Source organism: Artemia franciscana, chromosome 14 (assembly GCF_032884065.1).
Source record: "Artemia franciscana chromosome 14, ASM3288406v1, whole genome shotgun sequence".
In the NCBI taxonomy this organism is placed as follows: Eukaryota; Metazoa; Arthropoda; class Branchiopoda; order Anostraca; family Artemiidae; genus Artemia; species Artemia franciscana.
Genome location: NC_088876.1, coordinates 22,307,175 through 22,322,468, shown reverse-complemented (window position 1 = coordinate 22,322,468; position 15,294 = coordinate 22,307,175). Strand labels below are relative to the sequence as shown.

Below are 15,294 nucleotides of genomic sequence, written 5' to 3'. Positions count from 1 at the left end.
GTGCGCTAGTTCTAGTTCTAGTTCTAGAGGTTTTGCCACAGCAAAGTGATGTTTTCTACCATTTTATGGCGCAAAACGTAAATTTAGGCAGAAAAACAAGCAAAATAAAGATTAATGCAAATTCTTAGAGAGCCAATCGATAAACTATAGGTTAAGCTTATCAGTCCAGAGACCAAAATAATATGCAATTATTTTAATGCCTCTCTTAACTGAGGGGAGCCATTTGAAGCATCATAAAATATGTATACCGGTGTGCAGTTCCACATAGCAATAGAAGGAGGAACTGTGAATCTTTCTATGGGGGAGGGACGTGTGAAGCCTCAAAAATTGCATTTTCACGCCTAACTTTTCTAACTTTCAGTGAACCATAGGATTTTTTTTTTCACCAAAGCTACATTATAGGCAATGTGCAAATTTTATAAGTATGACATTAAAAAATACATTCAGGTGCTTGCCTGTGTAAAAGAAGGAGGGGTACGGGTAATCCTTATAAAAAAATTGTCGGAATAACTTCCATTGAATAGTATAGAAATAGTGACCACAAAATTCATTTTTAATTCTTCAGACCTCCCCCTCCCAGAGAATTATTTGAAGGGGTATAAATTATAGGAGATAATTATCATCCTCGACACATTATCATACGAATATTAAATCTGAATATATAAAAAAAAACATGGTTGAAGAAAAGAGTGGGAGCCTCCCTCACATTTAAAAGAGCTTTGGATCAGGCAGTTCCAAGTAAAATAGTGTAAGTAAAGACCGATCCTTGTCTTTGGAAGACAAAAGTCCAAAAACAAAGTTTCGATATGTAAAAACAAAATCTATTATTTACACTGATTCCAAATATGGAAAATTTAGTAATTTTAAAGTTGCTCATCAAGAGCTGTTAGTGCACAAAATTTTACACAATTCAAATTAAAAGGGTTAAACACCCTCAAAGAAAGGGGTAGGATATTGATAAGGACTATACAATGAAATCTAGTATGTATGAGGTCTCTAAGGCCTCTAACTGCAAAACATGGAGTTTCTTATTTTTCCAGAGTAAGATGAGCACGCATGCGCGTTGGAATTTTTCCCAGGGGTGATCACAACGAAGCATTTATTCGTTGGTTATTTGAAAGAGGATTCGTTTGAACGAAAATTTCATTATGTGTCGCCCTTTCCATATAATTAAAAAAAAAAGTTTTTTCGACTGAAAATAAGGAGCAATATTAAAACTTAAAACGAACAGAAATTATTACGTATATGAGGGGTTTTGTCCCCTCGTCATTACCTCGCTCTTTACGCTAAAGTTTGAATTCTGTTCCAATTCTTTAAGAAGGATCCCTGAATCACAATAGCCGGAAAGAAAAACAAAAACAAATAAACAAGTATCCGTGATCTTTCTTATGGGATTAAATAAAAAAAAACAAGTTTTTTAAACTGCAAGTAAGGAGCGACATTAAAATTTAAAACTAACAAAAATTATTCAGTATATAAAAGGGGTTGACCCCTCCTCAATGCATGGCTCTTTACGCTAAAGTTTGACTCTTTCTCTCATCTCTACTTTTTAAAATAATACAAAACTTTAGCGTAAAGAGCGAGGCGTTGAGGAGGATTAACCCCTTTTATGTAAGGAATAATTTCTGTTATTTTTAAGTTTTAACGTCGCTCCTTACTTGCAGTTTAATAAAACTTTTTTTTATTTGATTTCAGAAAATTTTTAATAAATGCATGTTTTGATTTTAGCTCACTGCACATGCATAATTAAAACGAAATTTAGTTATTATTTTGTTTTTGGCTCGATGGCTCTCTCATAGTTTTGATTGGACGATTTTGATAAAAAAGGAGTGGGCGAGGAGGCCTAGTTGCCCTCCAGTTTTGGTTGCTTAAAAATGCAACTAGATTTTTTTATATTTTACGAAATTTATGTTAATAATAAACATATGTACCTTACGAATTAACTTACGTAACGAATTTCTGAATTGGCGTATTTTTATTACGTATATGAGGGGGTTCACCCCCACGTCAATAGCTCGTTCTTTACACTAAGGATTGAATTTTGTCCCAAATCTTTAAGAATGACCCCTTAATCACAAAGGCCTTAGAATAAATAGTTGAAATTACTAGAAATACCTTAGCGTAAAGAGCAAGGTATTGTGGAGGAGACGAACCCCCTTATATACGTAATGTTTTATGTTCGTTTTAAGTTTTAATGCTGCTCATTACTTCTAGTTGAAAAACAAATTATTTTCTCATTATTTTTTTTAATAATGGAAGGAAATCCTGTGCCCCCTTCATGGAAATTCTCTTCCCTCATGAAAAATTCTTCCAAGGAAAGATCCTCCCACGTAAACTCCTCTCCGCGACCCACCCCCACCCAATGCAAAGAAAGTGCCTCTGAAAACGTCTGTACACTTCATAATTAACAATTGCTATATGTAAAAAATGGTCGAAGTTTGTAACTTGCAGCCCCTCCCCCGAGGAATGGGGGATAAGTCATCCCCAAAGATATATTTATTAGGTTTTCGACTAAGTTGAACAGAATGGCTATCTCAAAATTTGGATCTGGTGACTTTGGGGGGGGGGGATGTGCGTAGGAGGGGGAGTAGGTGCTCTTCAATTTTTTGTTCAATTAAAAAAGTGACTAGAACTTTCAATTTCCGCCAGAATGAGCCCTATCGCGACATTCTAGGAAAACTGGGTCGATACGATCACCCCTGGGAAAAACGCATCCGTGATTTGTCTTCTGGCAAAAAAAAACAAAATTCCATATTTTTGTTGATAGAAGCTTGAAACTTCTACAGTAGGGTTCTATGATAAGCTAAATCTGATGGTGTGATTTTCGATAAGATTCTATAACTTTTAGGGGATGTTTCCTCCTATTTTCTAAAATAAGACAAATTTTCTCAGGCTCGTAACTTATGATGGGTTTGACTAAACTTGATGAAACTTACATATTTAAAATCAGCATTAAAATTCAATTCTTTCGATATAACTATTGGTATCAAAATGTTTCCTTACTACAAAAAATTAAATACAAAAAAAATTAAAGGAAAATTCTAAGTTATGCTGTTTTACATGGTTTCAAAACATGTTTGACTGTAATATCTAAACATGATTCAGGCCCCAATTATAAATTTAAGCTAGTGCTGATATCCAAGAAAGAGTGGAAACCGGTATTCCGTTTTTATTTAGCCCATTGAATTAGCTCTGCCCCATTTAGTTATTAACAATAATGATGAGAGCTGTAAACTAAATTAGGCACACACAAAAAAAAAATCTTAAGAATAGGTTTCCTTATTTGACCAGACCACGCTTAATATATTTTACGCAATGAATGCAGAAGGACCAGTGGTCAAGAGCCATTGATTGGATCATGATGCGAAATTATAATTACTTAGCAGAAAATCACCGTTTTGAACACTCTTAATGCTATTTGAATAATACCAGATATAACAGCTTGTTATGCATTCAAAGCCTAAAAAGGAGATCAGAAGCATCATTTTACAACTCTTCGTAACATTCTTTTGAACACGCAATCCGTACCCAATGATTAAGCGTAAAATTACGGCATACATTAATTTTGTAATTTGAATTGAAATGATTCCATTAGTGTATAGTAGGTATAGTATATTATATTAATAGAGAGCTTGCTGCAGTCATGTCAATATGATGCCAAGCAGGGGACTGAGCCCTCTTGTGCTTTGACTTTTTTTTCAGCCTCTTTGAACGTATCTACAAAGTAACGGTCATTACAGGACAATCTTAAAATTTAAATCTTATGGTTATTACCAACATCTATTTGTCATCACAATATGCTGTTTGAATAGACACATTGCTGAGAAATGATAATGCTAAAAGGGCAGGGTGACTAAGCCACCTCCTTTTGTTTACGATACATTTTAACTTACTTTGAAAGCTACCTTTAGAAGCTAATTACAATCGTTCTAAACCCTATTTCTAATCAATCACTTTAAAAGATACCTTTCTAAAACAAAAGGGATTTACGAAATATAGGTCTTTGGAAAAATCATTCAAAAAGTTTATTCTAGGCAAAAGAGCTAATAGGTATCAAGCTTTTGAACATCCAAGCCACAAAGCTAAACGTTTTAGCTTAAGCAGTGAACAAGTTTTCGATGCCACGCGAAGAAGAGTTATTTTTATCAAGCAATTCGTCACAAAAAACTGTAGGTAAAGAGTGACCCGTGCTAACAGTAACAAGAAAACTAAGAGACAAAATTTTACAAACAATACATGCATCAGACATTTTTCACTTTTTTCTGATTTATAAATACGTAAAAATTAAATAATTTTAAAATCCCCATCAAAAGTTTTTAGCAAAAGTAATTTTGTATAATTTTAGAAACAGGGAAAAACATTCTTTAAGATTAATTTAATCCGGATGAAATTGGACCTCATTCTAAAATTCCAAGCCTCAACTACAAAATACGAAATTTTGAGTTTTAGCATCATAGATGCCGTGTATTTCTTCTTTTATCTTTTTCTTTCTTTTTATCAGGGTGGGGCTTTAAGAGGTTCTCTTATCAACGGAATTCATGATTACATTCATGATTAGTCATTTTTTGAATAGCAAAAGTGATTTAAAGAGAGCCTGACCACCTCCTGCGTGGTTTAAGGACGGGGAAACGTTGCGGCCAAAACGGTGGTGTATTAACTTTTTAAAGTGGCCATTTCAATCTAAAGATCAAAATGTGTGAAACAGAGGTCTCCAAATGTAGGCCGAATATGCAACCCTCAGGAAATCGGCCCAAAGCTCTAAAAAATTAATTATTTTATATAAAAGGATTATAAATAAGTCTACGAAGAAAAGTGGGCATGTTATACATTGTTGAACTCTTATACTCTGGTCATTGGTATTGCATATTTTACAAGAAGTGACCCTAACCTATCCGACTGACAATTTCCAAATATAAAGTTTATCATTAAGTTATTTTATAAATGTGGGAATGTTATACCTGAGTAGGATTTGGATTGCACATAAATTTTGTAAAATGTTGAAAACAGCTGTAGGGTCCAAAGTCCTTTATTTTTTCATGCGGCTGAAAATACTATGTGAGTACAACTATTCAGGCTCAACAGTTAATTGATAAACCTCGAGAAAAAGGGATCTTATTGTTGCATTTTGAATGGAGCTTTGGGAACAGCTACAGTCCTGAATGATTGAAGGGCTACATGCCATCTTCCTCCCTTTGTTTGCCCAAAACCTCGGTCATGGAGGGTGCTTGAATTGAAACAAGAGTCGTAGAATATCGTAAGATGCACAGCATCTCATCATAGCAAAGCAGGACTTGAGACTATAAGACAAAATAGTTACTATAAAGAGATTCCCTGAAATACCCTGAATTTGAGCTAAGAAAATAAACAGAAATTAAACTGAAAAAACAAGTTTTTACTAATGAAAGTAGAAGACAGCAACGGAATTGCAAACAAAAAGAAACTATCCCAAATATTAGGGGGTTCCCGCCCCTTTTGTATAGGATAATATAAATAAAATTAAATGATGATGATTATATGATAATATCTGCTCATTTTACTTTTGTATCAACGTCGCTCTACATTTTGAGGCGGAAAAACATTTTTTTTTAGTCTAAAAAATATAGACCAGCATGAAAATAAATTGTCAGCCATTGCTAGCACAAATTTTACCACCCTGGGAATCCCTGGAATCCCTGGCTATAGGATGCATCCCCTTCAATATTTTTAAGAAGAATGAGTATCAAATTTTTCATTTTCAAATTTTTGACACTATAATATGAAAAACGAGATTATGTCTAACTGAAAGAAAAACAGTGGTGGATGTCAAAAATGAATAAGAGCCTAAAAATATTCCTGAAAACCCTTGGGCAAAAAATGCCTTTAGTTTTTGAAACCAAGAATTTTGTCCAGATTTTACTACCTGATTTAAGCATAATCTTTTCATTTTCTTTCTACTAGCCTCATTCAAGTGCAATATCGTGAACAGTGAACCATGTCAATAGTGAAATCTTGTCAATTTTTTTTTCAATAAAATTCACCAATCAAAGTTTAAACAGGCAAAAAGATATTTATTAACACCGAATAAATTTCAATAAGATAAAATAAGCTTTTCAATTGAAAATATTGTGTAATATTAAAACTTAAAACAAAAAGAATTTATCCTATTTATGAGGGGCTGCCATCTCTTGCAGTTTTTTTTTCTCCCGATGCTTCAAGAACAAATGCTCTTGCACAAACACATTCTGATGGAAAGTTAAATTTTATTATGAGTATGCTTCAAGAATTATCAGTATGTATATTAAACAATAAAATTTGCAGTTCAAATGTTTTGACAGACGTTCGATAAATAATACACTTGAATTACTAATTTTCTATATTTGTTGCACCTCAAAATGCTCTGAATAAAGCACTAGTCAAGCCTTAGTGTAAAGAGTCGGGATTGCAGAGGGCTCTTATATGCAGTTTAATTTTCGTGAGATTTTATTTTTAAAATCCTTCTTTACTTCCATTGGAAAATTTATTTTTTATTCTAACTTATGTTTGATTTTCACATCATATCTAACGGTTTATTAAATTTGAAGGGGGGCTGAATCCCAGCTACTTGATTTCAAGTAAAAGTTTCGCGCAACAATTTTTCTGGAATAATAAGTTTCTCTGGAGAACCACTGCCCTTAAAATATTTCTCGGCAGGGTTTTGGGTTTCAAACTTCAAAACAAATTTTACTAACATAATCTTTACGTTTACAAGGGTGTTTCCTCAAATAAATTTACCATTAAAATAAATCATATCCTTTTTTTCTTTTGTATAGACTGCTTGTACTTTGAGGAGGAAATTTGTCACCGCATGACATTATAGCTTCTGAAAATTAGACCATAAAAAATATATTTTTGATAAATCGATTAATTGTTCGAGAATTTCACTCGATAGCATTTTGTCTCTTTTGGGCAAATCCTATTATTTTGTACCTCGGAATGTAAAAACTGTCACCTTGGTGTAATGTCATTTCTTTAGTTGCATAAAAAGAGCACTAAAACTTCGAAAAAACTCGTTTTTGATGTTTATGCCCAATGGTTTGATGAAAGAAAAACAAATCGGCACTATATTTCTTAAGAAAAATATGGAATGATTTTTTATGCATAAGAGTTTAACAATTGCGTTCAATGGCTCTCAGATGCTCTGAAGTTGATGGTTTAATTCCCGTTAAAAGTAACTTTCTTTTGTGACTTTTCCAAAGCCCAGTTTTTCTATAATTTCAAAAACATTTTTAAACTAATAGGTTTTTATAATTCACTTTAAAATTAAAGATGTTTACGTTTGTAAAATTACCATAATTTACAGCTTTTTTGTATGTATATCCTGCTATTAAATGTCCTTTTTAATGTTTCTGTTAGCATTAATAAGGGTTGCTCTTTACTTTTGGCTTGTTTCCACGAACTGGTTTATAAAATATTAAAACAATATTCATCAAATCAGAAGGTAAAATAATTTTTGTTAGCATATAAAAAGTTCAAGATGTGACGAGGAGAAAAGTTTATTCTTAGATCTTTTATTTTGCGAAAAACTAAGAAAACAGGAAAAATCCCACTTCGGTTGTGAATCAAACCATTGCCTATTCATGTTGTCTAAAGATTTTTTAAAGCACCTTAATCAAAATCTCTCAGCAGATCTGAATTGTTGTCTTTGACCATTCTTTAGAAAATATACGTGAAAAACTGTAAAATGTGGGAACTTTGTGTGACAAATGTTCATTAAATATTGTTTAATGGTGTTTCACACTCCTCTTTTCAAGCAGTACTATCATGCTGGTTATACGTTTCTGCTTAAACTTTTTCGATGACCAATCATAGACATAGTACCATGACATAAGTTCTTATTTAGAAATATTCAAGGCCCGTAACTCATTTATGAAATCGACCAAATAAAAAAAATAAAAGAACTTTGCAACAGAGGGTATGCAGAATAAAGTAAAGTTCAGAATAATCAAAGAATAAATTATGTTTAGACTTGAAGTTTAAAATACAAACATCAGTTTTCCACATTAGTACGTATATCAGCCATCATTTCAAGCTCTTTAAACAAATAACGATTTCAGAAAAATAAGGTAAAACCTTATTTTAAACAATTTTCTATTGTAACCGTCCATCTAACGCATAGACCCTCAGTTGTTGTTTAGTGCCATCTACATTAATGTTTTTAACTGACAAAAACTGCACACCAAAATTTCTAATTCCCGATAACGGTTATGAAGAAACGAAAAATAAATAAATATTAGGATAAGGCGAAAACATGAAGACTTTTGGGGATCCACTCTTCACTCTTTCATCCTGGCAAATTTTTTCCCAAAATATTTTGTTTCTTTTAAGAAATTTTACAAAAAGAGTTTATATACAGAATCTGGGAGAGCAGAACCAGAATTTTTATTAGTTCTTGCAACGGACCCGAAACATGAGAATATTGGTGGAAAAAGATTAATTCTAGGGCAATGCTAGACTCTGAAAATCAATTTTATAGAGTTTAATAGCGCGAAAATATCAAATATTGGTTAGTAAACAATCGGTACAAGATTCTTTTCTACATTCCAAATGGCTTAAAAACATACAAACCCAAGCATGTGAAGAGAAGGAAGTCTGCAAGACCTAAATTTAGGATTTCAGAAGGGAATCCTTCAAATCTTAATATTTATATGCCACTTGTCAATTTTTTTTTTCCTCAAGCATGTACTTGGGGCCAAAGAGAACCCAGCACATTTATTGCAATACTGCGTAAAACAAATTGCTTTTGTATTTTAATGAATTCTTGTCTAGGAGAATTTCATTGAATCTGTAAATCAACATTGGAATTGCTCAATGATTTAGATTCATACCTAAAAATAATAAAATAAGGAATTAAAGTCACTAATAAATTGGCTGATTAATAATCAGCAGGAGAGCTTCACATAAAAAGGTTCTTTAATGCGGCGAATGGTCAGACAAAATAATCAAAGAAAAAAAGGTTCGATGCTCATCAAAGGGTACAAAATAGTTCAACGAAGAAAAAAGATTACATTTGGCAAAATTGATCATAGAATGGATTCGTGAGAAATTATAACTGGTCATTAGAATTTGACAACACCAGCCTCAGTGCCTGTAGGATGGGTATGCAAAGAAATTAAGCTAAACGGTACCCAAATGGACTTAGATTCAAACAAAAGGTTTTTCTTACATCTCAATATGTCGTTGAAGCTTTAACTTTCACGAAGAAGCAGAAAATGACAAAATATTTTTGAAATGTATCGCTTTAAGATCAAAAATAGTTCTGAGGAGTACTGTCCTTTGAGGAATCGTCTACAACAAGAGTACTCTTACGCAAAACAGATAATTATAAAGATTTTGCAAGTTTCGTAGATTTTGGGTTCTGTCTTTTCTAATTTTTTCTTAAAACTACCAGAGAAAACTAAAATTCGGACAAGAAACAAGTCGTACAAAATGAGAAATGCGAAAGTAAAGCAACTTTACATAAAATATAAAGTCATCTGTTAAGGTGTTTCAAATATTCTATTACGTCTACATTATGTTTTTTGTTTCTTGGTTTTTCTGTTGTTTTTTTTTTTTGGGGGGGGGGGTCTTTTTTTCTTCTTCTTATAGATTATACTAGTCTTCACTGATTTAGAAGAGAAGAATTTTTACATTTAGATATAATTACGGTCTAATTTTAACAATTTGGACGCTCAAATTTTAAACTTATTTGTCCCAATAAGACATAATATACAGCATCGTGTATATTATGCATACAACCAACATTCCTATTCTTTTAAAAATGCATATTTTCCTTATATACTTGTTTGGAAGTAAAAACAAAAAAAATGGTAATAATAATAAAAATAATAATAATAAAAGAAGGGTAAAGCAAAAATTTGAAGTTATTATTTTTTTGGAATAATTGTGTTATATGTTTGTTAATAGAGCTGTTGTTCTAAATATTTAATTTGACAATAAGTTCATTGTTTTGAGAGAAAAACCCCTTTTATCTAATGGAATATTTTCCAATAAAATATCCTTCCATTTATCATCATGTCCTGAAAAACAACCTTTATTAGTTGTAATATGTATTTTCCTTAGATGGATAAACCGTCCCTTCCCTTTTTCCCGTTTGTTAAGATGAAATGTTATAATTGTGTTTTTTTATGTTTAGTGTTTTATAAAAAATGCGCATTAATGTTTCTATTGAAGCAAGTTCTAAAGCAACTCGTACTCCACCCTCACATGCCTCTACTCCTTACTTAGGTTTCAACTCATCCATGTTATCAAACACATTCAGTTTCTTATGGCTTTCACTCAAGCCCCGGTATTTCTTGTATCATATACTGTGCCAGTTTTTACGCTACGAATTTTTCGTTCTTTTATTTTTGATTTCTAGTTATAGCAAAAAAAAAGCCAAGCTCAGTTTAATTGAATAAAAAATTCCAAGGTTAATTGATCAAAACATTCCATGTTCGGATACCTTTATTTTAGAATTATCTATTTCCATGAAAACGTTTAATTAGTTTCAGTTGAGGCAGGATTGTACTACATTGTGCTTCACACCAATACACATATAAGACCCAGGTTTAATCCTGTTCCTTATGTAACATATATATATTCTTGATTCCACTGTTAACACTACCCTTAGAGAAACTTTGGAACTCCAGTCTTGTTATGGAAGTTCACTAGAGACACAAAATATGACAAGAAGGCTATGATTTCTCAAACAATGTGACTTAGTCTAGACAACTTCTTGTTTGTTGACCTTCTTCGCATCCTTTGGGGTATTTCTTGGCTCAGCCAAAATTATTCATATGAGCATTTCGCATTTAACTCAAAATTCAACGTAAAAAAATAAACAGAGATAGTTCTCATAGATAATAATGCTTTAATTATTAGCTGTAAAAGCTAACTGAAAAATATTTTAAACGCTTATTCTCAATCACAATATTTTATACGCTTTGCTTGTAAGAGTAAAAATTTGTTCATTTTTCTTTTCATTTTTTAACTTGATTATCTTAGAAATAGTTTAAAGACGAACTTACTTCTTCACTAATACTTCCTTCCAAAGTACGGCTTCTTTTTCTTTCATGGCCCTTCAGTAAATTAGTTCATCTTCAATTTTTCTTCTTCAATCGGTCATACATTTAAGCGTTTTCTACGTTTTTGAGTTATTTGAATATCCATCTAAAAGTTAAACGTATTATTAAAACAGTTGTTAAGGATATGACGTTGGATAATTTTTAGATGTTAGTTGTGGGGTCGGTAACCGAAAGCGCACTAAGAATCTTTTAGTGGGATTAAGACTTGTTTCGCACATCTCTAAATTGGGTAAGTTAGTTAGCGGTTTCAATATATTTTTTAGTATCTCTTTGGTTTTTCAAAATATTTTGATATTCTGTATTTTTGCGTTATTTCTTAGCTGTTTTTTTTTTTAGTTTTAGAACAACACGGAAAATGCATTTTTTGGTTTTAAATTTGTTGTTTCCTAGATGCGACAAAACAAAGACCATTAGTACTTTAAATTTGTTTGATATCACAAACGCCTAATTTAAATCTCTGTAACATAATGAGTCTGTAACATAATTCTAACTATATAAACGAAAATATAAATGTACACGATTTTCTTTTCATTACTTATTTCTTTTTTCTATTCTTTTGAATCTCATGTCTGAAATAAATCGATTCGCATTTTTGGTTCCTTGGTGATTAACTTAAAGGTGCAATTTTGTAACAATAACTAAATTGGTTTATTAATTATTGTATTTCGTTTCTGCTTTCTATTTTAGTCGGCTTGTCAGAAGAGATATCAATGTTTTAGCGGTCTATTCAGGTATAATGGTATAGCGAAATAAAATATAAGAAGGTGGCACTAGTAATAATGGGAGAAGGTAGTGCTCCCGAGATTCTTCAAATTCGCAAAGCCAATCCCAATACCGTTGCCAGAACCATTTGATTTATTTCTGATACCATTCATTGCTGACGTTTCAATTTTAAAACTGAGGATAAAGAACCTAAAATATTTGGGAAGGCGAGGTGGGATTTTCCTAATAGAAATAAAGTGGAAATTAAATAGAGATAATCGCTGCTAAAGGCATCAACAGCTCTCATATAAAAGAGAACAATGCAGGTCAAAGGTGCAACCATGAAATTTTCCTAGAAGAAGAACTAAACACTATGAAGATTTATTTTCAAGGATTTAAATGGGAGTGCTTCTAATTTTTTGCTTTTTATTAATTTTGTCTTGTTGCCTGGGGGGAGAGGGGTCGTTTTTCACCTTTTGTCCATCCCTGATGGTGGCCATGACTGTAAAGTTTTACCTAGCTTCTTGTAATTTTAGTTGAATACTTAGACAAGTTGAGATATTGTTGGTACATACATTCACAAAGGAAAAGAAAGGGATTGCTTTCTTGAAAAAATTGAAAAATTTCAGCCTTCTAACTCAAGAAACCATTAAATGAAACGGGAAAAATTTGGGCTTTAGAAGAGCCCCTTACTTTAGCAAGCAGGCCCAAGCTACAAAAAAATTTACAATGTCGGAACGAAGCTTTTCATGAAGGATCGCCTGTTTGGTGAAAGATTTAAACGATGCTTCTAGTTATATATAATAAAATCACGGCTCTAATATATTTTAATTGATTTCTTGCTGATTTGAGGTTCAAGATGACTGGTGTGAGTAAACTTATGAGCTTTTACTGCAAACCTGTGAACTCGTATACATTACATTCAAAAATGTGTTCTTATTGCGTCTGAAGAATAGCCTTTTTTTAAAGATCTGTCCCAATTGTTTAGATTGCCCTGGATTCCAATTTTCAGATACTCCATTTGAAGCCATCTAATATATACCATGTTAGATGTCATCACATGCACAATCCAAATAAATTCTTTCGTTTTGAAAGCTTTGATGCCGATATATCCCAAGAGGATTCCACATGCTTAAAAACAGAAAGGCGTATCTTGTATTTTAGCAATTTAAAGGATAGTGCAAAACTGAAAATTTTAAGCTTTTTGTAAAATCATTTTTTCTTCAGAACTTGAAATCAAAAACCTAAAATTTTGTTGGCTAAATAATGTAACTTTTTTTATATTATAGAACGGTTCTAAGCTGATTCCTCCCAGACAATTCACCCTGGAAAGATACCCCCAAGGACAATCACCTCCTGGAACATCTCCCTAACTGTAAGATTGAGCATCCAAATGGAGAGTATGACAAATAAAAATATTGGAGACATTAAGCGATTTTGGAATACTGTACTTGTATTGCAAAACAGGGGTAGAATATACAAGGCCGTATTGAAACCCCTTCGAAATGTTTATGGACTCTTAAAAACGTAACAAAATGAATATAAACAAATTTTGATGCGTTTTTTAAAGTTTTTTTTTGTAAAACCCGCCAAAAAAAAACGCTTTTGTTATCCCCCCCAAAAAATCTTTGATATGACCTTGAGAATATATGACGAGAATATATACGATGAGAATGTATAATTTTCTTTCGTTTAATTTTTTTGTGTTTTGGGCTAAGCTGTCATAGCAGGGTCAAATAAAGGTTAAAGAAAATAATTTCGAGATATTAAATTAGTAGCAACTGTTGAAGGGCTGCTTTAAGATGGAAGTGTACAGAGATACAGGCTGGGACTAAGAAGTACGAGTACTTGTTTCCCGTGGACATGATCTGACATTTATAGTAAGACATAGTATATGTCTATAGTATAGATATTCATGAACATTTATAGTAAATGGTACTAGTTTACACTTTGCAATCAAAAACACATCCACTAAACATATATCAGGATGTTTTCTCGTTTGAAGTTTCTTTGAGAAGTGTTTTTTTTTCTTTTATTTATTTATTTTCGATAGCATGGAGTCAAACCAAGCAAATTCAAAATGAAGAAAACTCCTTATTTCAAATAAGCTAGAAAATTGTCTTCCTTAGTTTTTATTTTACCCTGCTACGATAACTCAAACCCCATCACAAAAAAAATAATTCGATGAAATGAAAATATAAAAATAGTTACTACAGGATATTCTGCGCTATATATTCTACCTGTATTTTGGAATAGAGGTAAAACATTAAGGATTCCCTACTTTTTTCATTCTTTTTATTTGTCTTACTTTCCCTTTGGTTGTCCGATTTTAGATTTGTAGGAATTTCTTGTGAGCTAATTGTTAGAGGTGGGGGGGGGGTCTGTGGTGCAACAACAACCGAAAAACTATAGAACATAAGTGTGTATTTGGTAGTCAGTGAGCTAGAAGTACCCAAATTTTTTTTGTCCGAATCACTGCAGGTCTCATCTCAGATAAATGAGATTTACAGGGCAAGATACCCCTTAACATTTAGAGCAACTTCAGAAATGGTACAAAAAAGTGATAGAAATAACAAAAAACTGTTTTCAATTGAAAGTAAAGAACAACTTTTAAATTGAAAACAATACACTATTACATATATAAGGTTGGCCATCCTTTTCCTTAATCACCCTCTCCTAAAGCTAAAACCTTGGCTCTGTGAAACAGAATTTTATCCCATTCCAATTTTAACAGTGTTTAAGCATTCGCTCAAGCATTTGGTAAGAGGTTTATGGTACCTTTCGGCAGTTTTCTGTGGTGCCATTTTTCTTGTTACTTAAAAAAGGACACTGGAAACTTGAATTCAGGGTTTACTGTTTGAATAAACCTCTTTGTAAATTATATATATGACTCCTGGTAAGATTCGATCACATAGAGAGAAAACACGCATGCGTGATCACCCTTCTTCCAAAGTGATACTTAGTGCCTTGAAGATAGTGGCTTCGGGTTTGTCATATGGAATAAATGTCGTGTCTCCCTTTTCGGGGGCGTTTAATTCTTTTTTTTTCTAGAATTATCATTCAAATTTTCATTAACTAATAGGCCTTTCATGAGCTATTTTAGAATTAGTATAAACAACAACTTTTATAATTGCATATATTATGTTCAAAACTTAGTTTTTTTTTTAAAGCTCCAGTTTCTATTGATAATAATTGTTCATTACCTAAAGTTTATACCAACGCTGTGTTAAACGTAAAGGAGATTACCTACCACTCATTCCTTCGACTCCCCTTTTTTACATTCAAGTTTATTAGTTCTATAGCAGGATACCAAATTTGACAATAATTCATGAGTAAACACACCCCTTTGAAATTTCTCATGAGGAGGGGGAGAGGTCTGATATATTAAAATGATTTGTAGGTCTTCATAGTCCGGTTTTCAATGCAGTCCCTTCATTAAGTTAAATGAAAAAATACTATTTTTTTCAATTGAGAGTAAGGAGCAAAATTAAAACACAAAACGGACATAAAG

At 32.3% G+C, this 15,294-nt stretch overlaps 1 long non-coding RNA gene across 8 annotated transcripts in view; it reads right to left on the bottom strand.

Moving 5' to 3' along the window:
• The window catches only part of LOC136035459 (uncharacterized), a 127,978-nt gene that overhangs the window by 74,764 nt on the left and 37,920 nt on the right, over positions 1–15,294 (bottom strand). For 7 of the 8 annotated variants that reach the window (XR_010619437.1, XR_010619435.1, XR_010619436.1 and 4 more), the window contains 2 exons: positions 11,025–11,166; positions 4,959–5,297 (listed from right to left, as the gene is read on the bottom strand). This is a non-coding gene — a long non-coding RNA (uncharacterized LOC136035459). The remainder of the gene's footprint in view (positions 1–4,958; positions 5,298–11,024; positions 11,167–15,294) is intronic. The other variant, XR_010619441.1, reaches the window with a different exon arrangement.